General features: G+C 35.0%; 1 protein-coding gene across 3 annotated transcripts in view; it reads right to left on the bottom strand.

The window, feature by feature from the left end:
* The window catches only part of INTS9 (integrator complex subunit 9), a 107,430-nt gene that overhangs the window by 74,044 nt on the left and 17,403 nt on the right, over positions 1-15,983 (bottom strand). The window lies entirely within an intron of this gene.

Here is a 15,983-nt window from a genome sequence, read left to right as displayed (position 1 = left end):
GAAATGCTTGGGAGGGGTTAACAAACAAGTATCAGTAAGGGGGTGATGGCTCAGCCTTGTCAGAAGAAATGACTCCAAACGACAAGTGACTTCCCTGACATGCAGATGCTAAGCAGGACTGAGGGACACCCATTTCCAACCAATCAAGAGCCACTAACCTGTGGCAGCAGACCTCAGGATTCAAAGGGGCACGAGCCACAAAGGTGTATTCGAAGGAGAGTGATGAGGCAAACCAACACGCTGACCTCAAACATCCCTCATGTCACCCTCAATGGAGTGGGGATGACAGATACGCCACACTGAAAATTATTTGCATGGGATGGACCCTGTGTCACCTTTCATAATTTGACTGCTGCTCTAAAGAAAATAAATGAAAGAAGAGGGAAAAGAACTTTTCTCCCACTTTTAAAGTCATTCTGTAGAAGCCTCCCTTGAACAGCAAAGCCCTGAAAATAGAGGGATCAATGGTCTTCATCTCTTGACAGACATATTCTTTCTGATTTAAGCACAAGTCAGGGTAACGTGACATCAGTGCTTGCCCAAACATGGCCACCATAGCTCAGGCTAAGTCTTCACAGGCATTTGTTGCTCTGTTAGTTCTGTCGCTGGATAAATTTCCTACTTTTCTCCAGAAGACATTACAGGAATTGATGAGTTTTTAAAACTGCAAGTTCTAAAACTGATGAGGCTGAGCGCCAAGAAATTGTGGGTATTTTGCAAGCTCCTTTTATTTTTGGCTGCCGTTGCGTGGCTTGTAGGATCTTAGTTCCCTGACCAGGGATCGAAACTGTGCCCCCTGCAGTGGAAGCGTGGAGCCCTACCCACTGGACCACCTTTATTCCAAGTTTGTGTAAGATAATTATATTTTTCAATCCATAATTCATAACTCATGGCCTGAAAGGGTACAGGGTTACTTATAATGAAAACAGTAACAAAAAAGTACTAAAAAGTCCAGGAAGCATGATTTGGGTAATTATACTTTACCTAAATTCATTCTTTGATAGCTATCACAACTACGAGAAAAATTTTCCTACTAATCAAGGCAGAGGAATCCCAATCCCTCCCTTCTCCATCTAGTTCCCTATTGCTAGCTTGGTCTTTATCCTTATCTAAGAATTACATATTTGTTAAAGGAAAACTATCTCAACAAGATACAAAGCATCCTGTTAAACCTGCCCCAAACATAACAGAGGACTTTCCTATATTTCTCCTTTATAAAGAAAAAAATCAGATATTCACAAAAACCTAAAAAGAAAAGAAATGAAATGTATATAATGGTTATTTCTGGGTGGAAAGATTATGATGTAATTTTCTTCTTTCAGCTTTCTGCATTTTCCAAATTTGACAATGAGCATTTACCATACTTTTATAATCAGAAAAAAATATATGATTAAAACAAAACCGAAAATTTAGCCAGCCATACTGAATGACAAAATGTTTTTTATCTTCATCCTTAAATCATGGATAAGAAGCTACAGCAGAAGACAGAAGATGGACATGTAAAAGCTGCTGCTCAAAAGATTTCAGGCAAAAGAAGTTAGCCAAAAGACTTTACATTTGCTTCTGTCGCCCAAGGATAAAGAAAGGTGAGGAACACTTTACGAGGGCCATAACTGAATGGAAGAAACATTTGCAGAGCGTCTTCTAAAAGAGTGCCAGACCTTGATCTCACTAGTCCCACTTTTATAGATCAGGAACCTGAGCTTTACACACTTTGAGGGGCTTGTCTGAGTAGAGAGAGCCAAAGACTCACAGCAAGATCTCCTGACTCCAAAGATCCCACCCGTGCTTCCCAAATTGCACTGCTCACTCTGTAAGTCAACTCAGTCTGCTGAGACACAGAGTAACTGTCACCAGTAAATGAGGCACCTGGCAAAGTTCCCAAAGTTTCCCTGGCTCCAGTGGTGCTCTTTGCACGTTTCTAATATGCTGCCTACAATCACCAAGCACCTAGTGAGGGTTATGAGACCAATACACAAAAACATTAAGTAATTGTGTGATTTTAATTTTATAATTAGAAATAAATATGACAGAAAATTTGAAAAATACCAGAAAGAAAAATACTACTACAAGCATTTTTATAGTCCCTGTCTTTTTTCATATCTGTAAAAGTTATAATTTTAGTGCACATACTGCTCCGTATGCTGCTTTTAAGACTTATGGCTGTGTTTTCTTTGTCTATGTTGCATCGCACTTCATCTTGATTAGTTGCCTAAGTAAGTACACCATCACCTGTTTAATCATCCTCTTACTGTTGAACATTTAGGGTTGCTTTCAGTTGCGCTATTACAAATATGGCTGTGGTAATAACTTCAGTGCTCAAGGCCTTCTCCATATTGAACTATTTCTTTAGCAGATTCCCAGAAATGGCATTAACTAGGTCAAAAAGTGTGAGCATTTTATGTCTCTTGAAATATGCTGCCAAAATGCTTTCCAAAAAAGGCTGTGCCTATTTACAATGTCATCAGTAATATAGCAGAAGATCTGTTTCACTACTTATTCCCATCAGCATTACGGTCAAAACCATCTAGAATCTACTCCAAAATGCAGCTATAACGTTAGTACATGTTAGTAATAGCTAACTAGGAGCAATTAAATGGCCCTAAACAGGAAATCAACTATTTGATAAATGATTTAATATTGAGAGGCATTTTGAAGAAATGATTTAAAGCAGGGAGTTTGAAGTAAGACTGCCTGGGCTCAAATCCTGGTTGCGTTCATTATTAAATGTGTGATTTTTGGGAAAGTTACTTAACTTTGCAAAGATTGAGTAGCCTTATCTGTAAGATGCAGGAACAGAAGCTACTACCCTCCTAAAGTTTCCAGGACTAAATGAATAGATACAGAACCTGACATACAGTATGCGCTCATCGTTGCTATGGTTATTGAATCATTAAGGGGCTGAAGTAGCCACCTAAAATTTTTTTGGGGGGGCAGGGGCACCTAAATTTACAGCATTTTAGAGAAGAAATTCTATGTGGCATTCACTAATGTTTCAGACATCTATGTACCCCATAAAACTAGGTAAAGTGAATGAACAAATTTTACAAATATTTTTCTATTGCTAGTTTTCCCTCCAGGAAGATACAGTTACTACTGAGTACAGAAGAGAATACTGTAACTAACATAAAGTTTTACAATTTTTTTTAGCTTAATATGCACATAGCAATGTTTTCATGTTAATTTTATTTCTACTTAATAACAAAGCTGCAGATTTTTCTGTGTAATAATTTACTATCTGTATTTCCTCATGTGCCAGTTGATCTCTTTTTACCACTGAATAAATGGAATCTGGTTTTGGAACTTATATATGCTTAACATATATAAGTATTATTCACATTTTTTTGGTAAAATTTTTCTATCAGTTATACTTAGAACATATATTTCTCATTCTCTTACTTTCATTTAAAAAAGTTTTATTGTGGAAAATTTCAAAACATACAAGTAAGCAAAATTAGTACAATAAACTACCATTACTCAGATTTAAAAACTATCCACATTCTGCCTTCCTCTTTGTTGCTTTCCTTCTGATGTTGACACACTTCTGCAGAATAGCTATTATGTTGACAAACCAATCTGATCTCTGAAAATACTGTTTTCGTAAATAGTCCTAAATTGATCTCTTATCCACAACTGGGACAAAAACATGAGTCCATTTTCCTAAATGCCCTTGCAAAATTCATTAAAGGTAACTCCTTTCACCTTTAACTTATCCTTGGTTTTTAACACCTCTGAGTCCTATAATAGTTTGAATATATTTCTGAAATCCCTATTTTGTGCACTGGTCTTGTTTTTGTTTTTCATTTTCACCCTCAATGCTGTAAAGTTTTTACTTTGTCATATTTGAAAATAAGCTAGAATGACTAGACTTCAATTTTAAAAAAAAGTTTCTTCAAGGATGTAAATGGAGCCTACATTTAATCTATGCATTTAGGGAATGCTGCCTTTTTTACTATATAATAACTCTCTGAGCCAGGGGCAATGCACTCTTTTCTCTTTTATTAATTTTTTCTTCCTTTACAGTTTAAAATGTGTTATTCCTTTAGTTCAAAACCAACTAGTCAATTATTATTAACATAACTATATCTTTGCTTTTCAATTTCTATTTAATTTCAGCTCTCAGTTTTATTGTTCTATTTCAAGTTTTATCTGTTATATTTTTAAATTTTTTGCAGCTGGATGTGTAGCTGAATAAAATATGCATTCAGGCTATTGAGACCCCTCTAAGTGATGCTCTGGATGCATTTTACAAGTTTACATTGTGTTTTCAATTTATCCATTTCTAAATACAATGTAATTTCCATTGTGATTTCTACTTTGAGCTACAAAGAATTGTGTGTTGTGAATGTGTGTGTGTTTGGTTTAATTTCCAAATATAAAGGTGGTAATGGTTATCTTTTGGTTACTGATTTCTGATTTTCTTGTGGGCAGGGAACAGATTTTATACATACTCTTTTGATATTTGCTGAAACTTGCTTTGTAACTCTGTACACTGTGAATAGCTGATTTTTGCAAAAGATCTAGTATGCAAAAAAATTGGAAATATATAACCTAATTGTATACAGAGCAGATCAAGTTTATTATCTTATCTAAATCTCCTATATCCTTACCTAACTTGAGTCTTAGGAGAGAAGAACTTGTCATTTTTTTTTGTAATTCTGTCATATTTTGCTTTATACATCTTGAGGCTACATTGCAAGGTACATAATGGTCAGGATTATTACCAATGAATAGTTTACCATTATGTAATGCTTTGTCTTAAAATCTATTTCTAGATTTATTTCTAAATAATATAGCTATATTAATTTTTCCTTCAGTAAATCAGTCTTGTGTTTTTTTAAATGAAATTTTATACATACACACACTCAGTTAAAAATGAATCACTAGACATCCCTAGTGGCACAGTTGTTAAGAATCTGCCTGCCAAAGCAGGGGACATGGGTTTGATCCCTGGTCAGGAAGCTCCCACATGCCACGGAGCAACTAAATGCTTGTGCCACAACTACTGAGCCCGAGTGCCACAACTACTGAGCCTGCGTACCTAGAGCCTGTGCTCTGCAACAAGAGAAGCCACCACACTGCAAGGAAGAGTAGCCCCCATCTCCCACAACTAGAGAAAGCCCACACGCAGCAACAAAGACCCAACACAGCCAAAAAAAAAGAAAAAAAAAATCAAATTTGAGAGGCAACTACTTTTGACTCTTACAACTATTTCTTCTAGTTACCTCTGCATTTCTCAATAACACTGGTATACTGTTATTTCTTTAGTGCTTGAGTTTTAGTTGTTATTGACTTTTTTCTACTATGGAAGGTATTTACAAATTGACGAAGCTTTGCTATGGTCCATAATCAAGATATGTACAAAAGGATTCCCTACCACATTTGAAGCAATGCACATGAAGGCAACCGCCAAATTCCTTGGACTAAATAAAAGTAATTTAAAAGGAAAGAGAAGTCTGTGGAACAGATTAATGTCTGATCAACACCATCAGTAAAGCAATTTGTCATGGTTTAATCCTCGGTGTTGCTTTTTCCCTAAGTGCTATGTAAATAAAAGAAAGATATGTCCTAACAATAGTATTGTAGAGCCAATGAATTATTTTACACTATTTTTCACAGTTAATGATTATTCACCACCATTTTAACCAATTCTTTGTTCACCAATTCTTCTTGTACCCATTTCTCCCTTCTGGGTTCAATTCCCTTCTTCCTGAAATATATCCTTCAGTCTGCTTCCTTCAAATGGTGTTCAAAAGGTAAACTCTTAGTCATTATTAGTCTGCAAATTTCTTAATTTTGACTTTACTCCTCAACAGTGATGGTGGTGGAATTATATGGTAGCAAGTTACCTTAGAACAGTAAAAATATGAATCCAACTGTCTTCTGGCATCTATTACTGCTGATGAGAAATCTGCTGCCAGTCTAACTGGTAATCCCTTATAGGTTGCTATTAAAATCTCTTTGCCATTGATATTTTGATCTTTCATTAAGATGTACATTGATATGATTTTTTTTTAGGGGGTGGGAGATTATTCTTCTAACATATAACGACTCATCTTTGACAACTGTGAAACACACTGTCAGTCATTATCATTTTGAATACTATCTCTCCTCCTAGTTTCTACTAGTGGAATGCCTATTTTCTACATAGTTTCTACTAGTGGAATGCCTATTAAATATTTGCTGTAATGTTTCATTTTACTCTTGGTCTCTGTAACTAAATTATCCTTTCAGATGTTGCTTTTTTAGCTCTGGACAGAGCATTTGGATACCTTCCTCAGCTCTATCTTAATTTGTAATTCCTTCTTATTGGTGTCAAGTCTGCTATTTAACTCATCTTTTCAATAACTGCTTTTCATTTCTAGAAGTTCTCATTTTTAAAAAAATAGCATCTTGTTCTTTTCACAGGTTTGATATCTTCATATATGTCTTTGATCATTTTAACATTTTAATTTTAGAATCTCCATCAGATTGTACAATTGCCTAAAGTTCTTGGGAGTCTTATTATGTTTACTGATTTTAACTCACGGTGGATTTCATTACTGTTATTTTAAAATTTTGGATGGTGAGTCCATCTTTGGTGGGACTATATCTGTGGGAATTCTATGTAGAATGGGTTGAGACAGGTCCTCAAGAAATATCACCATCCTGAGATCAATCTTTTTTTTTATTTTATTAAAAAATTTTTTTTAATTAATTATTTTTATTTATTGGCTGTGTTGGGTCTTGGTTGCTGCATGCAGGCTTTCTGTAGTTGTGGAGAGTGGGGTCTACTTCTCATTGTGCTGCGCAGGCTTCTCATTGCGGTGGTTTCTCTTGTTGCAGAGCAGGGGCTCTACATGTGTGCGGGCTTCAGCAGTTGTGGAGCATAGGCTCAGTAGTTGTTGCTCTCAGGTTCTGGAAGACAGGCTCAGTAGTTGTGGCGCACGGGCTTAGTTGCTCTGTGGCAGGTGGGATCTTCCTGGACCAGGGCTCATACCTGTGTCCCCTACATTGGCAGGTGGATTCTTAACCACTGTGCTATCAGGGAAGCCCCTGAGATCAATCTTTAAGTTGATTTCTCAGCTTGAATGTTCGTACTTATAGGGGAGCATACAAATCAGACTTCCAGCACTCTCTAAGCACTGGCCCAAGCTCCTCGCACAGACAACCTTCCTTATTGACCTCTTGAGCAAGCAAATTGTATTTTTCTAGTACTCATTTCACTGAGGTACATAGCCCTTGGGGGTTTCTGGTTACTGATGTTGAAATGCGTTTCTGAATATTACAACTATTACTAAGAAGACTCACATTATGACCTCAGGTTTCAGCAAATCTAACACTTAAAATGCTGCTATGAACACAAAATGACAACCAGCCAATCTAGCCTCACAGAAATCTTCAAAAGCAGTATGAATTACTGTAAATTTCATTCAAAAAAAAAAAAAAAAAAAAAAAAACCCAAACAACAACACAAGAGTTTGGCAAATCAACTATCTCAATTAAAAAAAAAAAGAATTTGGCAAATTAGTACATTCGGTAAACTTGGCAATTTCATCACTTGGCAAATTCAATTTTAGTAAATTGGCTTTGAGAAACATGTAAGTCGGTCTTTTGCAGAAAGAGCCATGGACTAAAACATCACATATGTTCTCCTCTTTCCTAGTCGTATTTAAAATAATTATAATATAGTTATTATGATATGGTATTTATTAAATGTCAGGCACTATGCAAGAACTTTACATTTAACTCCTTCCTCCCAGGAATGCTATGAGGTGGGAACTATATTCCCATTTTACAGATGAAGAAAATGAAGCACATAAATTAAGAGGTCTCAAAGTTGTAAAGGCTGTGCTAGGACTTGAACCCAGGAGAATGAGATCCAGAGAGAGTACACTTCACCACCACAGCATGCTATGCTACACAGAGGGGAAGGAATTGTCAGAGACTGAAAACAATTTGCAGAGATGATGTGCTCTAAAAGGCAATACTTTTGAGTTGATAAGAATATAAACTGAATTTATAAGCTAGTGAACAAAGAAAATTAGTTAGCTGGCTATTATAAGGTAAAGAAAAGATTAAATTATTAAATATGGCTGCAATCCATCATAAACAGTAATTTTCTTCTGTTGGGTTTTCCCTTTCATCCAAAAAAAAAAAAAAAGTGTAAGATTCTCTTGCTGTAAAGTAGTTTTACTGCTGAAACCACCTTACAACTGTTAGGCACTGAGTTAATGCCAACAGCTCTTTAATCTTGTTTGGGAGAACTGTACACACCATAAAGGAACTTTTTTATAGGTAACACTGTTAACAAAATAAGTTGTAAATGATGTCACCACTTTTTCCCCTCTTTTTCTCCTTTTTCCATTTAACCAACTCATATATTCACTGTGGAGATCTGTGAGCAGAGAGAAGAGGTTCAGTTTTCTTTTCTCTCTGGCAGTGGAAAAGACTTTGGTTCTTTCTGATTCAAATACAACATTAAAAACATACTTCTAGCAAACTGAGTTTTATGTAATGCTTTTGCTTCCTGGAACAACATTAGAAAACTGATCAGTCTAATTCACACATAAATGAATACAGGGAAAAACAAATCTCAAAAGATTCCAAAAATTTATTTAAAAAACTCAACATCGGGGCTTCCTAGGTGGCGCAGTGGTTAAGAATCCGCCTGCCAATGCAGAGGACATGGGTTTGATCCCTGCTCCAAGAAGATCCCACATGCCGCGGAGCAACTAAGCCCATGTGCCACATCTACTGAGCCTGTGCTTTAGAGCCTGTAAGTCACAACTATTGAGCCCATGTGCTGCAACTACTGAAGCCCACGCGCCTAGAGCCCATGCTCTGCAACAAGAGAAGCCACGGCAATGAGGAGCCCGTGCACCACAACGAAGAGTAGCCCCCACTTGCCGCAACTAAAGAAAGCCCACGCACAGCAAAAGGAGACCCAACACAGCTAATAAAATAAATAAATAAAAAAAAATAAATAAATTTATTAAAAAAAAAACTCAACATCAATTCAAAGGCAAAAACTCTTACCAAACTATAAATAGATGAATAGTTCTTTAATTTGATAAAGGGTTGCTAACCAAACCCTACATCATAGTTAACAATGAAGCATGAGAACAGTTCCCTGAATATCAAGAACAAAAGGATACCCACTATGACTGCTTAATTCAGTACTATACTGGAAATGACATATAATGCAATAAGACAAGAAAAATAAAAGATGAAATGATAAGAAGTGGAGAAATAAAAATGTCACAGATCATATGATTAGAAGACATTCTAAAGAAAACCTATTACAACTAATAGGAGACTTCATCAAGATTGATGGATATAAAAAAAATCAATGTACCAAAATTAATTGAGTTCTTACATGCCAGCAATGAATGATCACTAAAAGTAATAAGAATTAAAATGAGAATATCATTCACATGGCAAAAAATTAAATGTCTTGTAAAAGTGAAAAAAGAAATGTAAAATCTTATAAAAACATTAAAAAATTTATAAAACTCTCCTTAAAAATAATGTTAATTGGAAAGAAAAGTAAACTGTTATAAAAACTAGAAATAAGTAGGTTACGGAGATTAAGAAGTTCAAACTTCCAGATGCAAAATTAATGAGTCATGGGTTTGAAATGTACAGTGTGGGGAATATAATCAATAATTATGTAATATCTTTGTATAGTGACAGATGGTACTAGACTTATCATGGTGATCATTTTGAAATATACAGAAATACCGAATCACTATGCTGTGTAATGGGAACTAATAGTTACAGGTCAATTATACTTCAAAAACAAACTAACTCATAGAAAAAGAGATTAAATCTGTGGTTACCAGAGGTGGGGGTGGGGGATAGGGAGAGGAGGAATTTGATGAAGGTGGTCAAAAGGTACAAAATTTCAGTTATAAGATAAATAACTACTAGGAATATAATGTAGAACATGATAAATATAATTAACACTGTTGTATGTTATATATGAAAGTTGAGAAGAGAGTAAATCCTAAAAGTTCTCATCACAAGGAAAAATTTTTTTTTCTATTTCTTTACTCTCATACCTATATGAGACGATGGGTGTTCACTAAATTTATTGTGGTCATCATCTTGTGATATATGTAAGTTAAACAATTATACTGTACACCTTAAACTTATACAGTGCAGTATGTCAAATTATATCTCATTAAAACTGGAAGAAATAAAGGTAAAAAAGGAAACTTAGCTGGAAAAAAAAAAAAGACTATGAGACAAAAAAAGGTAAGAGAACTCATTGCCAGCAGACTGTGTTAGAAAACTGTTAAGGAAGTTCTTTAGGAAGAAGGAATATTATAATACACAAACTCTATTCAAAAAAGTGAAGAACTCTGGAAATGGTGAAAATAAATGTAAATATAAAAAGCTACTTTTCTCTAATAATTAGTGATGTTGAGGTGACCTAAATGGGAAGAAAATCCAAAAAAGAGGGGATATATGTTTACATATGGCTGATTCACTTTGATGTACAGTAGAAATACAACATTGTAAAACAACTATACCCCAATAAAAATTTTAAAAAAAGGTCAACATTTAAAAAACAAATAATCTAATTAGGAAACAGGCAAAAGACAAACATTAGAAAAGAAAAAGCTACTTTTCTTTTAAAAATTGTTTAAAAACATAATTGTCTAAAGGAAAAATGGTAACAACGTATTGTGGAATTTATAACATGTATAAAAATAAAATGTGTGAGACCATAGAATGGGAGGGAGGCCTTGGAAGGTTCTTACATTTTATGTGAAGTGAGCCAATTCCTTAAAATAAATCTTTACTTAAAAAAAATCAGTTCTCACTAATCTACTTTTTATGGAAATTAAGAATCATATGAAAGAGTCAAGAACTATGGTAGGCTAAAAAATATTAAAGAACAATGATTAAAGAGGATTTAAAATTTCTGATATTACAACTTGCTCCAATGTAATTAACAGTAGGATGTTGCACTAAGATAGCTAATGGACCAATGGAAAAGGAATAAACAGTCAAGAAAAGAGGCACACACATGTCTAGGAGTTTGACATTTGATAAAAGTGGCATTATCAATATATGGGAAAGTTTGTAAGCCATTCAGAAAAAATTACTTCACACCACGCAAAAAAATTAATTCCAGATGACTTAAATACTTAAGATATAAAGACAAAAACTTTACAACTTGTAGTGAAAAATAAAAAAGAGGGTAATACCTTATCACTCTGGGATAGTGGAAAATTTCTTGTAAGACAAAGATTCATATATTTGACTATGGTACTTTGAAAACCTTCAAAAAACACCATCAACAGAGTGAAAACACAAGCCAGAGATTGAGAGAAGATATTTCCACTATATGTCATTCAAAAAAACATTGGTAACCTACTCAGTATAAAAAGATCATACAAATCAACAACCATAAAAAGATTTTAAAACCCAACAGAAACGGACTTCCCTGGTGGTCCAGTGGTTGAGACTCTGCACTTCCACTGCAGCTAGCACGGATTCAATCCCTGGTTGGGGAAGTTCCACATACTGTGCAGTGCAGCCAAAAAGAAAAAATAAAACAACAAAAAAACCCCAATAGAAATGGGGAAACAAGAGTGGTCAAAAAATAAAGTATGAAGATACTGTCCTTGATTCCAGTATCACTAAAATCAAGGACATGCAAAAGAAGAATAATTGATAGGCTATATAAGACAATTTAGATAGGCTAAAATTTGACTAACGATACCATTCATTGGAAAGAATGCAGTCAAAATGGAATATAAATTGGTACAATCACTCTGAAGGATAATTTGGCAACACCTAATAATACTGACGATATACACACTTTAACATATACTAAACTAATAAAAGCACACATGGGTATGACACACGTCAACTTGAGGAAAGTAGTAACCTCTGGAGAGGGAGGAAAAGTGAACGTTGGATACCTTAGCTTTAGATACAACTTATGTCAAAAGTGGGGAGGGGAGGAAGGAGATCTGATCTTAAAAAAAAAAAAAAGGCAAACTATTAACACCTATTTAATTTTTTTTATAAATGTATTTATTTATTTTATTTATTTATTGGCTGCATTGGGTCTTCATTGCTGCACACGGGCTTTCTCTAGTTGCTGTAAGTGGGGGCTACTCTTCATTGTGGTGCACAGGTTCCTCACTGCAGTGGCTTCTTTTATTGTGGAGCACGGGCCCTAGGCGCGTGAGCTTCAATAGGTGTGGCACATGGGCTCAGTAGTTGTGGCTCACGGGCTCTAGAATGCAGGCTCAATAGTTGTGGCACACGGGCTTAGCTGCTCCGTGACATGTGGAACCTTCCCAGGGCAGGGCTTGAACCCATGTCCCCTGCACTGGCAGGCGGACTGTTTACCACTGTGCCACCTAGGAAGTCCACACCTATTTAATTTTAGTAATGAGGCCAAGAGTGTCTTTTCTGTATTGTTATCAGACACTTGCACAGACATTAGAATTATGTAACTATATCTTTCCTACTATTGTCAAAATATGTAGTGCCCTTTTCCTTACGACAAAAGTCTCACGGCACACACAAAAAAAATCTAAGAAATCTTAATGGATAAATATTTGAGTATTAGTACAGCATTCGCTAGGTATACTTGTTAATCTTCAAGAAACCAGTAGTGATAACTGTTCATGATTTTCATTTTGATATTATATTCATCCTGAGGCAAAGTGAACAACACTTACAACTACTGACATGGCAATGGAAATGGCATAAAGTGAGAATACTACCTCATGATTCAACGAGATATTGCCTCGGAGGAAGGAAAGAAACAAAAATAACGCCTAGATTTTGTCTAAATTTTTGAGATTACGTTAGTAACTTTAATAAACTCCTTGAAGCTTTCCAGTCTTATGAAGTTTGGCAAAACACTCCTCTAACAAGATTCAGCAAGGTCTTTTAATTTTATGAGAAAATTTTCAAATGATATTGGTAATTATCTAATTACCAGAAATGTTATATTAATGATAGTTATATTTATAAAATATACATATTCATAAAAATACATTTCAAAGCTGACACTTGAAAGGGAATTCTAAAAATAAAGTAGACCCTTGCTTAGAAAGGAGGAGGAATTGAAAATATCATTGTATGAATTACCTTCACTAACAATAAGAATTATCGACAAATATTTTCTATTCAATACTTAATTAGCTCTTTCCCCAAAACTGAATGAAGTAAATACTATCAATACCAACTTGATTGTTAAGACCCAAGGTCACACAGTTAATAACGAACTGATTTTGCACTTTAACAAATACAAATTTCTAATACTTTCTCTTAAATCATTCCACTAATATATCAGAAATAAGAAAAACTATAATAGTGTATTATATTAAGAGCAACAGATTTAATATGAATAGGATAGTTGGATAGAAAAAAAAAATCCAAGAATCTTAGCAATAAAAGTGACTACAGTTTTTTCTAGTCATCTTTCCTAACTTCTCCCTCAATATTGTTTTCCTGTTGTACCACTACCTAGCCCTGCTAGGTTACTTCTAAGACAGACAGCTTGGAATAGACCAAGAAGGGAGAGCATTCAAACAGTTCATTAAGACTGCTGACACAGTCATTTCCATATCCCTGAGAAGTTGTACACCAGTATATTTCAACGTTTTAAAAATGTGGTGTTTCCTAATGATAAAGTCATTAAAAAAAAATTGACTTGTTAAAGTGGGGGAAGTGAATTGACTTTTTTTTTTAAACATTTATTTATTATTTTTCCTTCGTTCCTTCTTCCTTCCCTCCCTCCTTTCCTTCTTCGCGCCAGGTCTTAGTTGCTGCATGTGGGATCTTCTTTGTGGCATGAGGGATCTTTTGTTGCGGCATGCAGGATCTTTTACTTGTGGCATTCTGGCTCTTAGTTGGGGCATGTGGGGTCTAGTTCCCTGACCAGGGATCGAACCTGGGCCCCCTACACTGGGATCGTGGAGTCAACCACTGAACCACCAAGGAAGTCCCATGATAAACTCATTATTAAGTTTTTCTCTTAATCTGGTTTTAGTTAGATCTTCTGAACATACTTAAAATTTCCTCAATAACTGAATCAAGTGTCAGCTTTTAATTTAAAGTTTAGTTAACTAAAATAAAATAATTTTAAATTGTTTAAATTTAAATTGTTCAGCCACATGCAACTGGTGGATACTGTATAGGATAGGGCAATTCTAGAAAAAGAGAGGGAAAGTTACACAAAGATTTCTTAGATTAGAACAAGAGCAAGAACCATAAGAGAAAACCTATAATTTGGACTTAATCAAAATTTAAAACTTCTTCAAAAGGCACCCATAAGAACATGAAAGCTAACTCAGAGATTGGGAGAAAATATTTGTAAAACATGTATCTGATAAAGAACTTGAAAACAGAAAGCTGAAAAGAATTCTTACAACTCCAGCCAAAATAAAAAATAAATTGAATGTTAATGCAAGAATGTAGTTTCCTGATCCTTGATTTCAGATTTTTGTGTTTATCAGAAGAGCCTCATTTTTCCTCATTGATTGATTTTATGATACATAAATATAATGATTTTTAACTTAGAAAACAAATTCACATTAATAAAATATTTTTATGTTTTATAAAAAAAATTCTTACAACTCAACAATAGCACAAACAGTGCAATAAAAATGGTAAAATACGTGAGGTGTCATTCAATGAAGAAGACATATGGATGGCAAATGAAGAGATGCTAAACATGGGTCCTTAGAGAAATACACTCTTACGGGAAGGGTCAGAATTAAAGACTGTGTCAGACAAGTGCTGGCAAGGATGCAGAGCAAATGGAAATCTCGAATGCTACCAGTATAATGCTTTGGAGAGTCATCCCTGTTGTTGCATATATCAATAGCCCACTCTTTTTATTGCTAAGAAGTATTCCACTGTATGGATGTACCATAGGTTTATTGATAATATCCACAAGCGGATGGATATTTGGGTTGTTGTCTTCAGTTTTTGACAGCTGTGAATAAAGCTGCCATAAACATTCATGTGCAGATTTTTGTAGCGGCATACAATTTCATTTCCCTTGGGTAAATATTTAAGAGTGGAATTGCTAGGCTATAACATGTATAACCTTTTAAGAAACTACCAAACTGTTTTCCAAAGTGAAAATTTATTTTTAACTTAAATAAACCAGAGCCAGATTTTACTGCTGTGATGTACACCATAGCATCCAACATCTCATTTAACCTAGGGATAAAGCATTAGTTCTAACTTTGCCTCTAAATTAGTACTAATTCAACAAATCCCTAAATCTTTGGGCCTCAAATTTCTTCATATGAAGAGACTTGACTAGATTCTTTCTTTCTTTCTTTCTTTTTTTTTTTTGGCTGCACCATGGGACATTCGGGACCTTAGTTCCCGACCAGGGATAGAACCCATGCCCCCTGCACTGAAAGTGACTGCCAGGGAAGTCCCAACTAGATTATTTCTAAGCTCCCTTTTAACACAAAAATGTCATCTCTCATTATTCTATCATTTCACTGGATCAACCAAAACTCCTTGGTCTTTTATATAACCATCAAGACGTGTCAATGACACTGTGTTCTTTTACAACTAACTCTATGCAAATAAGAAATTATATAATTTCTAAAATAATCTAGTCCAAATACCTTTTTTAAAAATGAGGAACAAAGCTCTTCCAAGGCTTGTGAACTCTTCTCTGCACCTATACACCTGAGCATACACATTTACTGCCATCAATAACTGAAGCTCACTAAGAGACATGCCATGCCCTAACAGGGTGTATAAGAAGATTCTTAGTGTAGCAGGGAAAGGAAAAGCACACTCTGTGGAGAATCCCTGCCTGATACCACAGTATCCTGAGTTAAACCGGCTTGCACTGAGCCAAATCTGCCTAATATGGAACTATTACCCCTGCTAAGAATTTTGGTCCAGGCCCTCCAATACTCAGAGATTTCTAGAAGTACATTTCAATTTTCTTTGGTAATCTTTCACTTTCTTCCACTCTGTCTCTTGATTCTTTC

This window comes from Hippopotamus amphibius, chromosome 2 (genome assembly GCF_030028045.1).
Source record: "Hippopotamus amphibius kiboko isolate mHipAmp2 chromosome 2, mHipAmp2.hap2, whole genome shotgun sequence".
Taxonomy (NCBI): Eukaryota; Metazoa; Chordata; class Mammalia; order Artiodactyla; family Hippopotamidae; genus Hippopotamus; species Hippopotamus amphibius.
This window is presented reverse-complemented; position numbering and strand designations above follow the sequence as displayed.